Consider the following 14,629-nt stretch of genomic DNA (forward strand, 5'->3'; position numbering starts at 1 on the left):
CTCCTCAGCCACCATTCCCAAATTTCCAGGTTTTGCTAACCTGGATCTTGCAACCTTAGCCCCCTACCCCCACTAGGGGCCAGAGAAGATCTGTCTACTCCATCTCAATCTATTGCTTGTAAGGCCACAACTTGCCTTTTGTGTGTGTGATGGAAACTATTGTGTTTAACCCATTTCACAAGATGACTGTTATTAGAAGTGTCTTTAAACCGTCCTTGGAATAGTTGCATTTGAGCTTTTGCGCTATTTTCCCCCACAGTGGTATATATTTTTCACTTGCTCTTAGCAGTGTTGTAACATGTTAATCCACATGGAAAAGTTGTTCTAGATTTTTGGTAAGGTGTTTATTTCACCTGACATATTTTTCCGTACTACTTAGACGATAGCTTCATTTTGGGTGTTCTTTACAGTTCATTTTCTGTCCCTAGGAAAGAACAAAATGATAAATTGTTGGGAGTAGGGTGGGCGGGAAGCAAATTTGGGTGTGCTTCAGTAGATCAGGATCTCATTCCTTGCCCATCAATCACTCTCATGAAGACTGGCCACCCCATCCAACAACCTCTTGCCATAGAGCACAGTAGAAGCAATTATAAAAATCTGTTGGGAACACTGATCTCTTTAAGTAAAAGTCTAGCCAAGCCTTCTGAAGGTTCCTCCTTGAAAACCTTGGCAAATGCTGTCTCCCATGCCTTCTCTGCATTGGTTCCGACCTTCTGGAACGGTCTGCCTGATCTGGTCAGGAAAGCCTCAGATTCCTCTGTTGTTATTACACAGAAGATAAAACAAGTACTATTTCCACTTGGAGGTGTTAAACTTGTGCTGCCTCATGCTTGCAAACATATGGTTGTAAGCCACATGTCTGCAAGCTTCCAGACAAGAGACTCCTCCTGTGTTTTCCCACCACCTCATTGTGGCTTTTTGCCTCCCAAAGAGGTGGCAAGGGAAAACAACATGAACTTCTCCCCCAACTCCTTGGCTTGTCAATCACCACAAACCACCAATAACAGAACAGTAGTTATTTCAGGAATCAAACTTTCTTCCTCCCCAAGCCCTGAAATTATTATTTTTTTAAATGGCACTTCCGCATTGCTTTGCGATAATGCCACAACACAAAAGCATTTTTTAATTAACACTTCAGCATTGTTATGGAGTAATGCAAGAAGAAGAAGAAGAAGAAGAAGAAGAAGAAGAAGAAGAAGAAGAAGAAGAAGAAGAAGAGTTGGTTCTTACATACCACTTTTCTCTACCCAAAGGTTTCTCAAAGCAGCTTACAATTGCCTTCCCTTTCTTCTCCCCACAACAGACACCCTGTGAGGTGGGTGAGGCTGGGAGATCACTGCTCGGTCAGAACAGTTTTAGCAGTGCCGTGGAGAGCCCAAGCTCACCCAGCTGGCTGCATGTGGGAGAGTGTAGAATCGAACCTGGCATGCTACATTATAAGTCTGCACTCCTAACCACTACACCAAACAATAAAGCACCCCCTCCTTTTTTGGGGATTCTTGGTGTTTTGGTCTCTATTTATGTTTGAGTAGATTTGTTAGAGGCTGGCCATTGTAACTGGACCACAAATGAGTGATTTTGTGTAAACAGTAAGGCTTAAAAATGAGGATGCTTAGCTGATCCGGAGAGGGCTGCTTCATCATATTCCCCCCCCCCCCCACACACACACACACACACTCTTTCCCCCATTAAAACCCAAATGCCAGAAAACACAAACGGGGATTTGTCTTGGGTGCCTGATCCCAAAACATATGAGGATAATGAACAGAACATTTTATTTTAACTTGGGGAATGTAGCTTTGGGGTCCCACAGCAATGTGGACCATTCCTTAAAAAAAATCTTAAGGCAGAAAATGGAGAGGAGAGGGCAGGTGCGAGAGTGGGACAACAAATAGCAAGACTTTTACACATTTCTCCCTCCACATAGGCTTGCCCCTGGTTGCTCCCAATGTGAAGTACAATTAAGAGTGGCAAATCCAGTTTTGATGATTTCCCTCATTGTGATTTGGTCAAAAGTCCCGCCAGCCCCTGGACAGCTTGCTGATGATATCATGAGGAAGCAGCACTAAAACATGCCAGCAATGAGAGGCTGTCCAGGGACAAATTCTTCATGCGGAAACGGTCCAGAAGTGTTCAAGACAGCATTTGTGGAGCAGAATTAGAAGTGTGGTGGAATAGAAAGGTCCAGAACGGCACCTGCACATGGGAGTTTTTGGGTACATCTCTAATCGCACATTCTGTGGTGCTGACACCGTGTTACCTTGGGCAGAATGTTGCTTGCGTTGTCCTTCAGCTTTGTATTTCTAGCCCTGTTGGTTGTTCATTAGATGCCCGATCCTGCATGCTTACACGTTTTCTCTGCTTTACTACTCTGTGATCCACCTTCAGTCCCAGGGAAAAAGGCAGGCCATAAATAAGAAAAACGGAGAGTGAGGGAGAGAGGTCTCCAGCTCTTGAAACAGAACAGTGTGTTTCATTTGCCATCTCTCAAACATGCCACAGGAAAGGTTTGGGGATGCAACCATTGAGAGCTTCAAGAGAGTATTAAATAAACATATGGAACAGAGCTCCATTAGTGATGCTCTGTATTCTTGGTGCTTTTGGGGGGGGGGGACAGTGGGATAGCTCCTGGATTTCTGGCCTCACTGACAACCCCTGGGTTTTGGCCACTGTGTGACACAGAGTGTTGGACTTGATGGGCCAGTGACCTGATACAGCATGGCTTCTCTTATGTCTGGGGCAGTGATATTCTGTCTTCTTGGTGCTTGGGGGCAACAGTGGGAGGGCTTCTGAAGGTCTGGCCCCACTGGTGGATCTCCTGAAGACCCCTGGGTTTGGGCCATTGTATGACACAGAGTGTTGGACTGGGTGGTCTGTTGGCCTGACCCAGCATGGCTTCCCTTATTTTCCGATGTATTAGTTCTGAATATCTCTCACTGACACCAACGGCTCGACTTTTGAATTCAGCCTATAATATCAATTCTTTGGTATTCCTTGCAGCTGCTGCTGTAGTAGACAGGATTTTCCTCACAACTAGTAAAGACATATCTCATGGAGAACATGGAATAAATTATTAATATGTTCTTGACAATGGCAAAGTAAAAAAAAAAAGTTTCTGAAAAACTCCACTTTATTATAGTTAACATAACAAATGCCTGAATTAGCATAGATAGGAAACAGAGCACGTTTCCCCAGGGTTCTTTTCCATGGGGCAGTGAAATGCCTACTTCCAAAATCCTCCTTCTCAAATGAGAGGCTGGGGGCTTAGCAGAAACAAGGCAGCAATTAGACAGCTCCAGGCCTGGGCTGGGCACCTCTGGCTGATTCTGCTTCAGGGAGGGCATTTCAGCAGGAGATAATGTTGACCACCTCTGGATGGGGCCTAGACATCTCCTGGAATTACAGGTGACCTCCAGATGACCTAGAAAATGGCTGGATTGGAGCTTGGACTCTGGGGAGATGTGTCCCACTGGGGTCATTTGCCTCCGCAAACCCCGCCCTCTTGAGGATCCACCCCCCACACACACACCCCCACCAAGAATTTCCCATCCTGGAGTCGGCGAATTGCGTTGTGCGAGAGAGTTGATCAAAGCAATCCGTTGTCACTTGTTTCCGGCATCTACTGTGGAGGAAGACATTCAAGCAGTAATTAAAACAAATGACAACACATAATGAGCAAGCGCCTCCCCCATCATCAAAGGTCTGGGTTCCACATTCCTTTAAATTAAAGAACTCTGTGGCTCAGCAATATAGGGAATCAAGATAATTAAAAGTTGTTTTGGAGTTTGGTCACTCTCCCTGCGATCTTGCTGATTTTAGGGGTATTTTATTAATGATCTCCCCCGGGAGAATCACAGCAGCTTGGAAATTAATAAAATATTAATGCTGAAGAAAGGAAGGTTGGTGCGTGCCTGGTCGATGGCAGACAGGCCTGCCCGGGATGCTCCGTGCATTTTGCAGGGGGTGGCGTAGCTGTGTGTGTCATTCCATAGAGATGGGCCGTTAGGAAGTGTCCATCCTGAGATCCTTCAGACCATTCAGCGCTAGGGAACTGGGGGGGTCGTATGGATTCCATGCTGTTGATTCAGAGGAATCTTTCCGTCAGGGTTATTATTGCACCACGGTAAAGCCAGTCTGTAGTTTGGTGATCATAACAACTAAGCCCAATAGTGGTGCCATGCCAAGCAAGGTTGGTGTCTCCAGAGCAGGGGTAGTCATACTGCGGCCCTCCAGATGTCCATGGAATACAATTCCCAGGAGCCCCTGCCAGCAAATGCTGGCAGGGGCTCCTGGGAATTGTAGTCCATGGACATCTGGAGGGCCGCAGTTTGACTACCCCTGCTCCAGAGTATTGTGGACCAATGGGGCACCTGGTTGCGATGGAGAGAATTGGGTGGTGCAAAAGGAAGAGGGGGTGTAGTTCCCACCAGCTTATTCCCCAAGCCTGGAACAAAGAGGAAAGGTAGGATAGAGGATGTTTAATAGACAAGTAAAAACACTGGCTTTGCCCTTGAGAGGCACACCCACGTAGCCACAATCTGCAGCTCGTAATGGCTAGGAATGCCAGCCTCCAGGTGGGTCCTGGGGATCCCCGAAATTACAGCTCATCCCCGAAATTACAGCTCAGGGGCCAGTTCCCTTGGGAAAAATGGATGCTTTGGAGGGTGACCTCTGTGGCCTTGTGCCCCATTGAGGTCCCCCTCCTCCCCAGGCACCATCCCCAAATCTCTAGGATTTTCCCAACCTGGATTGAGTAAGCCTACTCCCCACCTGCTGCCAGTGGCCACGGGTGACTTGGTGAACTCTAGTGATGGCTCTTTAAGTGCTAACCTCATTTGAAGACCCCTCTCTGCCTTGGGTGATAGAGCATCAAGCAGGGGACTTCATCGCTGTGGCCGTAAGCCAGAGGTAGTCAAACTGCGTCCCTCCAGATGTCCATGGCAGGGGGCTCGTGGGAATTGTAGTCCACGGACATCTGGAGGGCCACAGTTTGACTACCCCTGCCGTAAGCTGTATGTACATAATACGGACACAACCAGGACTTTGGTGGCTGGAACTCCAGAGGACGGGTGCTTTTCACAGAAAAGGAGAATCCCTTTTCAAAAACGGTCCACGATTGTTGTAGCATAGGGCTATCGCTGTTGTGCTAAGCAAGCACCACTGCAGGTTACAGACCAGCTGCAGGCGTGCCCTGTCGGCATTAAAAATCTAACAGCCTTCAGGGCCGAGAACACTGTGTGCTTCCAGGCCCAAGTTGTCACCCCTCGTGAGTGTCTGGCTTATGTTGGAAAGGAAGCGCTGCATTCAGAAGGTCAGACATCGTCGTCCTCCTCCTTCTCCAAGGCCATCCCATCATATTGCATTGAGTGCTTTTATAAACTGCAGTGCAAAATTGTCTTCTGTTCCCTTTACTTCTGGCCTTCCCTCCTCTATTTTGAGTGTATCTGTGTCTGCACACACACATTTGTTGTTTGCTTGCAGTGCTGGTAGACAGAATGAGCAGCGTAATGCCTCAATGGTGCAGTAGTGCTAGAACTTCCTGAGGAATAGGATACACAAATATATCCCAAATGCATTTGTCAGTGGGGCCTTCAGCAAAAGCAAGCAACAGAGCAAGTGGCAGGAGTTCAGAACCATCCCACGATCTACTCCTTGAGGAATGTCTAGCAGAGACCTTCAGACTTAAGCTGAATTTGGGGGGTTGGATATTCCTAGACAGAAGAATGGGAACCTCAAAATATTTTGTCAGGGAAGGAACTGGCTTTTCCGCTAAAGGACAGTTTGAAGATAGCTGGTGTCTTGGTGTACAGTAATTCTTGAGACAAGGTTAATGAAACGTGTTAATTAAGCCATTTTTTTTTCTTTCTGGGCCTTTGTTAAATTAACAGGAGTCCGGGGTCATTCATTTGGATTAGCGTTGTGCCGTGTAACGTTTCCGATACATACGGGGAAGCATCTGCTATTTAAAGGAAACGAGAACAACAGGATTCAAAGGTTTGACCCACTTCTTTGAAGTTGAACGGCTCATTTCAAATTCTTCTGAACTCACACCCTTTTGCTGAGTGTTCAGCACTTGTTTAGTTTGGAAACGTTTGATCATTTAGCAAATTAACATTGCCGCGGCTTCTGAAGGGGATGTGTTAGTCGAGCCAATCCAAATAACAAAAAAAGCCAGTGCGTTGGAGGCACTTACCTGCGCTGACACCGGCTGTTACGTCCTTTGGTGATTATGGTGCTCCGGCCTTTGGACAACAGGAGAGGAAGGATAAGTTATGTTCATGGCAGCAAAAGCATTAGGCCAGCTGGCACTTGACAACCAGGAGTCAGTTCTGACCAGGCCTCTAGTGGGTCTGGAAGCCTTGAGATGACGGGGCGGCCACATCTCGCTTAAAAGCTGAGGAGGAGAAACAGAGCTGGTTTTTCATACCCTGCTGTTTACTGGCCAAAGGACACTCAAAGGGGCTTACAATTGCCTGCTTTCTTCTCCCTACAACAGAAACCCTGACTGTTTCCGCACGAGCAATATAGTTTGGGTCGACTTTCTCATCCGTTTCAGCACTGAAATCCACTTCTTCAGTACAGACCCGAATTCCCCCCTCACTAGCCCCACAGCAAAGGAATCCCCCCAAAACCCAATTTCTTCTTTTCAAATGGGGTCAAACTTGGGGCTGTTCAGTGCAGAAACGGGCCCATTCGAGTTTCTTGCTGTTCCCGCCATTTTCGGAACACCCCTTTCCTCAAGGCCATCCTCCCTCCCTCTCCGTGTGTTGGGCACAATGGTGCAAAAAAAAAAAAAACATTTTTGAAATGGGGAAGGGAGCAAACCATGTGAGGCTGCTGGACTCAGTGTGGAAAGCATATTGCAAATTTCTACCTTGGAAATGAGGGGAGGAAAGCCGAAATGCGGAAAGGCTAGGGTCAACTCCCAGCATCCAAACAAGATTAAAACAAAATATGTCTCCTAATCTGGAAACAGCTCCTGTGAGGTAGGTGGGGCTGAGAGAGCTCAGAGAGAACTACATCTGACCCATGGTCACCAACTGGCTGCATGTGGAGGAGAAGGGAATCAAGTCCTGTTCTCCAGATTAGATGCCACCACGTTCGATCAGTACACCAAGCTGGGTCTCGAGCCAGGTCAACTTGGAGCTGTCCCTTAGCTAGTCTGTACCACAGTGAAGGTGGTTCAGTGATCCACTGCCATCTTGGAGCCTGTTGATGTATTTGCTTGTGCACCATACCATCTTTTCCATAAAGGACAGTGACAGATCTGGTCTGACAGACAGTGACAGGCCCTTCAGAAATAGCCAGCAGGCATCACGCTTGAGTCTGCAGGGAGCCCGTATTCAGGAACCCCGGCCTCCATCATAGGAAGACAATCTGTAGGACTTCTCTGTGTTGGGTGATTGGTGTCAGCCATGCCCATGGCATTCTTTTTGTTGGGCAACCTACTGCTTAAAATTTCAATAAGTGTTTCACAAGACTGGAGACTTGGTATAGGATGCCAACTGAGTTTCAGTCTTCTTCCTGCATGTCCTCCCCCCATCACTGCCCATGTTTAGAACTCTACACTGGCATGAAATTTACGTTTATGGAGGGCCAGTGTACTTCCAGATATGCCCATATATCTCTGGTGTAAGCCAGCACAGATAATAATTAGGGATAGGCGTGAACCGGGAAAATGAGTTTCAGGTCATAGTTTGTGGCATGCTTTGTTTGCAAATCACGAACCATGATGATAATTTAGGTGCTAAACAAGCCAGTTTGTGACACAGTAGAACAGCCCCTTCGGCATTGTAGAGATGGCATACTTACAGGGGCTCTTTAACTGACTATCGGTGACCTGCCCTCCAAGCTTGGTGAGAATTGGGTTTACAGTGTCCAAATTACAGCTTCCCAAGGGAAAGTCCCTCAGGTAAGTGCTTTCTGGGGAAATGGCAGGCACAAGTTCAGTAATATATAGAATGGACCCTGTGCAAGCTAGACACATCAGTGTCTCTTGACACCTTCCCAGGATGCCTCCAAGTTATGTGCAGATTGGATTTAGGGGGTCTAAGTTATGCCCCCCTAGAAGATGCTCCCAGGAAAGTGTTTTTGGGAGAAATGTCAAGCACAGGTTCAGAAGAAGAAGAAGAAGAAGAAGAAGGTGTTGGTTCTTATATGCTGCTTTTCTCTAACCGAAGGAGTCTCAAAGTGGCTTCCAGTCGCCTTCCCTTTCCTCTCCCCACCACAGACACCCTGTGAAGGAGGTGAGGCTGAGACCCGTTATGCACGGGGCAGAACATCCACACTGGTGGCGGCAGTGCTTCTGGGAAAATCCCCGAAAATGCTCGCTGCCACCACCAGCATGGGTGTGTCCCGGCCCAGGGCTACAGAAGGCCACGTTATGCAAATGCGGGAACTTCCGCAACTTCCTGGGCGGCGGCAGGGGATGAAGTGGGCCAGCGCTGTGCATAATGGACAGCGCCAGGCCTTTTGCTCCACCCGGCCCCAATGTACAATGTCCCTACACGGACACCGCACGCCCCTGCGGGCTCTGCAGAGCCACAGAGCCGGCAGGGGCAACCCGCTGCCCCCGCCATAGCCCCTCTGTACATCCCCCCCCTGGCTGCTTACAAGCAGCATCCCGGGCCTCCTGGGTCTGGCACAACACATTCACTATGCTGGGACAGCCCTGCTCGTCTCGCCCCGCCATGAGAGCCCTGATATCACTGCTCAGTCAGAACAGTTTTATCAGTGCCGTGGCGAGCCCAAGGTCACCCAGCTGGCTGCATGTGGGGGAGTGCAGAATCGAACCCGGCATGCCAGATTAGACGTCCGCACTCCGAACCACTACACCAAACTGAGAGAGTGAAATGCATCGAACCACAAGTCTCACGAACTGCCGCAAACAGCTTCAAAGTGGAAAGTTCATGCTGATCGTCCTGCTGTAAACTCCAGGTCATGACCTGCCAATTGACCAGAATTTATCCCCAATGTCCATGCCCATCCCTGGATATGAATGCCAGCTGCCCTTAGGAGGGTACGGCCAGTGCACAAAATTATGAGTCCTGCTTCAAAGCGATGCCATTCTGTCGGCGTCTGCCGCACCCCGGGTTACCCGCAAAGATCACTGACTGTCAATATGGAAGTTACAAAACAGGCATTCCTTAATTATGCAGAGATCAAATAGCTGTTCTTTTCCTTTATGGTAAAGATGTGGCCTATTTGTTTTCTGGTTTTCCTCCCAGGTTTTGTTTCATTTTTTTTAAATGTATAAATACATAACGTTGGGTTAGGGGTTAGTGTCTTGTGAGTAAACTGTGCCAGGGTATTTTTAGAACATTCATCAATAATTCATTTGTAAATAATCATGAAAGTATCTGATTAAAATGTATGGTTAGCTTCAAAGGCATGATCCCTGCTTGTGCTCCCCTGGTTTGCCTCAACACTCTTTGCACCTCCCTACCCATGAGTACCCGCAAGGCAACAGCCAGGGGTGTCATCATGTGTGCATACGGGGCATATGTAGAGGGTATCAAAGTCAAAAATCTCAGCAGGACCTTTCACAAAGTGTGCGTGTCCCTATGTTTGTCTATATATTCTGCCTTAGGGTAAAAGGGTCTCCATAATGTATTTAAACTCAACTTCTAATATTGTAGCACAATCAAACCCACAGAGTAGAATTTGCTTCTTGAGATTCACCATTCAGCTTACAATAGTCTGATACAGCCTTCCTCAACTTTTTGACTGTTGAGAAACCCCTGAAACATCCTTCAGGCTTCAAGAAAGCCCTAAAGTGGTAGGATCGTGCAGAATATGGTAAGAAAGCATTGCTGTGTCCATGGTCACCTGGGGCCCCTCCCCTCCCCAACTTCCCCCAGGCCGATCATTGGCCATTTGGGGAGAAGGGGAGCGGGTCACTATGACCACATATGGTTGAATTACCTGATAAATGTTTAACAAATTTTGAAAATATATATTAAAAAAGATTAACAAGCAGCTGGTCCAGGAGACGGAGCCAGGGGTGAGCTGCTGGCGTGGTGAGTGCTAATTCCTTCTGCCCCCACAGTGTGGGAGTGGATGTATGGGAGGGTATACAACTTGTAGGAGAATGGGGGCTCTTTAAGTGTTGTCTTTGTCTGTTCATTGCCTGGGAGGTAAATGACTGCATCTAATTACATTAGGTGGTTGATTGTTGTGCAAAGAGGGGAGGGGAGGGGAGGGAGTGATTGCTGACTCAGCCCTCTGCTGCTAAGTGGGCCTTGCTCCATAAAAGACCCTTGATTGCCAGGGGTACAAGCCTTTGGCACTAGCCAGGGTCAAATCAGAAGTTTCTATAAGTATTCAGGAGAGTGCAGGAAGATGCATACTACTTCTGCAGTGGACCAAAGTGCCAAGGTAGTGATATGCATTGTCTGTGCATTTTGTATCCTTACCTCATGGTAACTGCAGTTATGGCTACCCACTTGAATCTACTTGCAGCAAGTGTAAATTGGTAGCTCTACTAGAGCAGTGGTCCCCAACCTTTTTATCACCGGGGACCGGTCAACGCTTGACAATTTTACTGAGGCCCGGGGTGGGGTAGTCTTTTGCCGAGGGATGTAGCCGCCGCCACCTGAGCCTCTGCTGCACTTGCTTTCCCACCAGTGCCCCGACTTCCTGCCACCCACTGGGGGATGCTGCCAGCAGCAGCTGCGCAGTGCCATGCCGAGGGGGAGCCCCAGCCATGGCGGCCGCTGGAGAGCACCAGAGGTGAGCTGGCAGCAGAGTAGCAGGGCAGCCCCTGAGGCAGCAGCCGGGGAGAAGGATGAGGAGGAGCTGCGGCCCAGTACCAACTGATCTACGGACCAGGACCGGTCCCCAGACTGGGGGTTGGGGACCACTGTACCAGAGGACAAGGTACAGAGGCTAGAGGCACATCTGTCTACCCTGCATTTCATAATAGAGGGTGAAGAGTTCTTGGACAGGACTTATGAAGCACTTTTTTTGGGGGAGGGAAATATATCTCACCAAACAGAGGAGAACCCAATGCAGGAGGTTAACACATGGAGGAAAGTTACAAATAGGTGTAGAAAAATAAGGAGTTGCACTGCCCCTTTGAATCTCAGTAACAGATTCCAGGATCTCCCTGGAGATATTGATACAGGATCACAGGAGCCAGGACCGTCGCCCAAAGTTCAAAAGATTTTTCACAGGCCCCTGTAGATGAGAAGACTAGCTCTTCTACTCCCCAGTGTAGTAGGAGGTGGGTGTTGGCAACTGGGGATTCCCATCTGAGGGGGATGGAGGTGAAAATATATCGACCGGACTTGTTGTCTTGAGAAGTATGCCGTCTACTTCGTGCACATCTGAAGCCTGTCAAAAAGGCTGGAAAAGCTCATAAAGCCCACGGATCATTATCTCTTCCTCCACATTCAGGTGGGAACAAAAGAGGTGACAGCTGGTGAGGACTCATCTTCGACTTGCCCTCCAACGGCTGTACTGGTTGCCAGTAGAGTTCTGGATCAGGTTCAAGGTGCTGGTGTTAACCTTCAAGGCCACCTGTGGTCTGGGCCCTGCGTATCTGTGGGAATACCTCTCCCAATATGTTCCTCAAAGAATATTACACTCTACAAATACTCACTTTGTTTTGGTGATCCCTGGCCCCAGAGAGATCCAGCTGGCCTCAAACAGAGCCAGGGCCTTTTTGACCTTGGCTCCTGGCTGGTGGAATGAGTTGCCAGTTGGATCTGGTCTAAGGTGACTAGATTTTAACATTGGTAAAACGGGACACCGTTGACCGGGGGGGATTCTTGATTAAAAATTTGGTCTATATGGAGCAACAAAAAGTTTCATAGAACGCATAGAATGCAAAAATAGTATTGTAATATATATATATTTAAATTTCAACATAAGTACAATTTGCCAGGTACCCCCAGATGTCTCTCCAAAAGTGGGACAATCTGGTCACCTTAGTCTGGGCCCTGGCAGAGCTGCCAAAGTTCCACAGGGGCTGTAAAAGGAGACGCTTCCGCCAGGCCTATGGGTGGGGCCCAGGGATCTCCAAAGTCTGTGGCCTCCCTCCCCCCCTTCATTCTCCTGACTTTAGGCTCCCTGCCCTGGAATGTATCCCCTCTCCGCAACAACTCAGAATCACCAGCTGGATAGCAGTGGATGGCGGTGCACCTGTATAATTTCACGGTGGTTTTGTTATATTTCATTTGGCTTATTGTTTTAAATGTTTAATTTACTGCTTGTGGGGAGGGAAGTCCAGAAATTGAATTATAAATTAATAAAAATAAATACACTTCTCAGAAATTCCCCGCTGAGTGCTTATAAGCTGTCAAGGACTGGAACAACCCAATCTCTCCACTCCCCCCACCCACAATGACTCATGGCATCTTGAGCACCCATAGGTGACACTACCCCCTTCCCCCAGAAGCATCCTTTGATATTTCCATGTGGTCACCCAGCAAGGAGGTGCTTTTGCCACATGTTGCTTAAATTGCCACCAGGAAGTCTCGGAAAACTCCTCTTCTTGTGCAGGCCACCCTGGAAGCCGAGAAGATGCCAGGCCAAGGGCTGGTGAGTGTCCCTGCCCAGTCCTCTTGCCCAACACTGCAGGACAAGTTCCTTTTGACCTGAGAGCCAAGTGAGCAAGAAAGACTCCCTGCCTCAAAGTCTTCCTCACCACCGCTCAATGGGGAAACATAATCTGCTGGATGCAGCCCCGATGGGCATTGACTGCAGGCCTCTTCAAAGGAGTGTCACTCTTCTGGGATCCCCTCATGCCCCTTGTAGGAGCCACGCCACGTGGCATCCCTTTACTAGGCATGGACGTGGGAGGGGACTTGCGACAGCGACTTTCCCTTGCGTGTCTCCCGGGGCTGTCTGAACAGACTCCTAGGTCCCCGGGCAAAGCTGTGTCCTGGGACCCTTCCCACACAACCACTCGCAAGAACAAAAATGTCAATTATCATTAAAATTAAACTTCAATTTATCGGCACCACCAACAAAATCTGTGTTAATGTGTGAAGACAGCCTATTCCGCACACATAGGATAATGCACTTTCAGTGCCCTTCAGGAGTAGATTTTCCTGTTCCACACAGAAAAATCCAGCTGCCAAAGCACTCTGAAAGTGCACTATCCTATGTGTGCGGAATGGGCCCATCAGTGTCTCGCCTTGTGCTGGAGTTCTGCCAGGCCCCATGATGACAATGACGGCTTCTGCTGGCGGTGAGGACACCGTCACTCCTTCTGCTGGCCCGGCGCTTCTACCAGATAGGTGCTTCTGTTGTGCCTTCCCTTTTGTCCTTTCTCTTTCCCAGCCAAATCTTGTGCCGAGATGGCTGGGCTGCTCTTCAAGCCAGCCCAGCCCGTACGAAGGATAGAGACAGACAGACGGTCAGCTGCAAGGATGGGCTCTTGCCCCACAAAACAGAGCAGTGCTTTGATGGCTGGGTAGCCATTGCATTAACTGCCTCTTCCCCCAAAGAGTCATTACTTCAGCAGGAAGCAGTGGCAGCTACATGCATAGATGACTTCAAGAGGGTGTTAGATAAACATCTGGAGCATCTGAGCCACAAAGTATAGATGGAGCACTCTGCCTGGAGCAGTGATATTCTCTGTTCTTGATGTTTGGGGGATAATACTTGGGGGGCTTCAGGAATTCTGACCTCCTGATGGCCCCTGGGTTTTAACCACTGTGTGACAAAGAGTGCTGGACTGGATGGACCATTGGTCTGATCCAACATGGCTTCCCTTGTGTTCTTATGTCAGGGACAGTGATGGATGCTTTGTGTCCTTGGAGCATGGAAGGCCACAGTGGGAGGGCTTGTGGAGTTCTCGCCCCAGTGACGAACTTCCTGATGGCCCTTGGGTTTTGTCCTTATGAGGAATGCGCCTGGCATTCATCCTGGAACTGGGGCCAGAGCTCTTGCTTGCTGCTTCCCCTCCCTTCAGGACATTTCTCTTTCCTCTTGCAATGTGAACATACATGGAAGGACCACCATCACACCGCAGGGTGCCCCTCTGCACAGTTAACAGAGAAGTAGCAGCTCTGACCCACGAGAGTGCAGACTGGAGGGTGAGAATCTGGATCCACGGCACAGAAGTTGCATTGCTTACTTACTCTGTTGCAGCTCCCACTTAAAGCTTTTGAAACTTTAAATAAACTCCAAAGGAGGAAATGGAGGGGGCGGGTCTGCAACTGGACTGATTTAAATAAGCATTTCATCAGAACACTTCCTTGAACTTTGTTGCCCCTGCACCTTACTGCGGGGACTCCAGTATGACAGTCTCTGATGTATTTTGTGTTGTTTGGGGAAGAAGAGAAAATTAGTTCAGATGTCCTTGAGTTGTTATTAGCGCTGAAGTCCAATCTTATTTCCCTTTAATAATACAAAACGGGGAGGGGGGCCTAGCATAAAATGGAGCTGCCGTCTTGGGCCTTTGTTGAATCACAACCTGGCGCTGTTGGGAAGGTCAGTACATCACAGTCCCCGTGTGAAATTGAACAAGATTCTTTGTTTAATGTTTTACATAATAATACTTAGCCCAGATAGTATAATGTGTGTGTGTGTTTTCTTTTTAGCCTGATGCATTTTCTGCATTTCAAAGGGAGCTCTGCAGTGTGCATGGGGATGCAGCTCTTAAATTGCTCAGGCTCAG

General features: G+C 48.4%; 1 protein-coding gene across 4 annotated transcripts in view; it reads left to right on the forward strand.

Moving 5' to 3' along the window:
• ERBB4 (erb-b2 receptor tyrosine kinase 4) overlaps positions 1–14,629 on the forward strand; it is a 918,733-nt gene that overhangs the window by 464,970 nt on the left and 439,134 nt on the right. The window lies entirely within an intron of this gene.

Source organism: Paroedura picta, chromosome 2 (assembly GCF_049243985.1).
Source record: "Paroedura picta isolate Pp20150507F chromosome 2, Ppicta_v3.0, whole genome shotgun sequence".
In the NCBI taxonomy this organism is placed as follows: Eukaryota; Metazoa; Chordata; class Lepidosauria; order Squamata; family Gekkonidae; genus Paroedura; species Paroedura picta.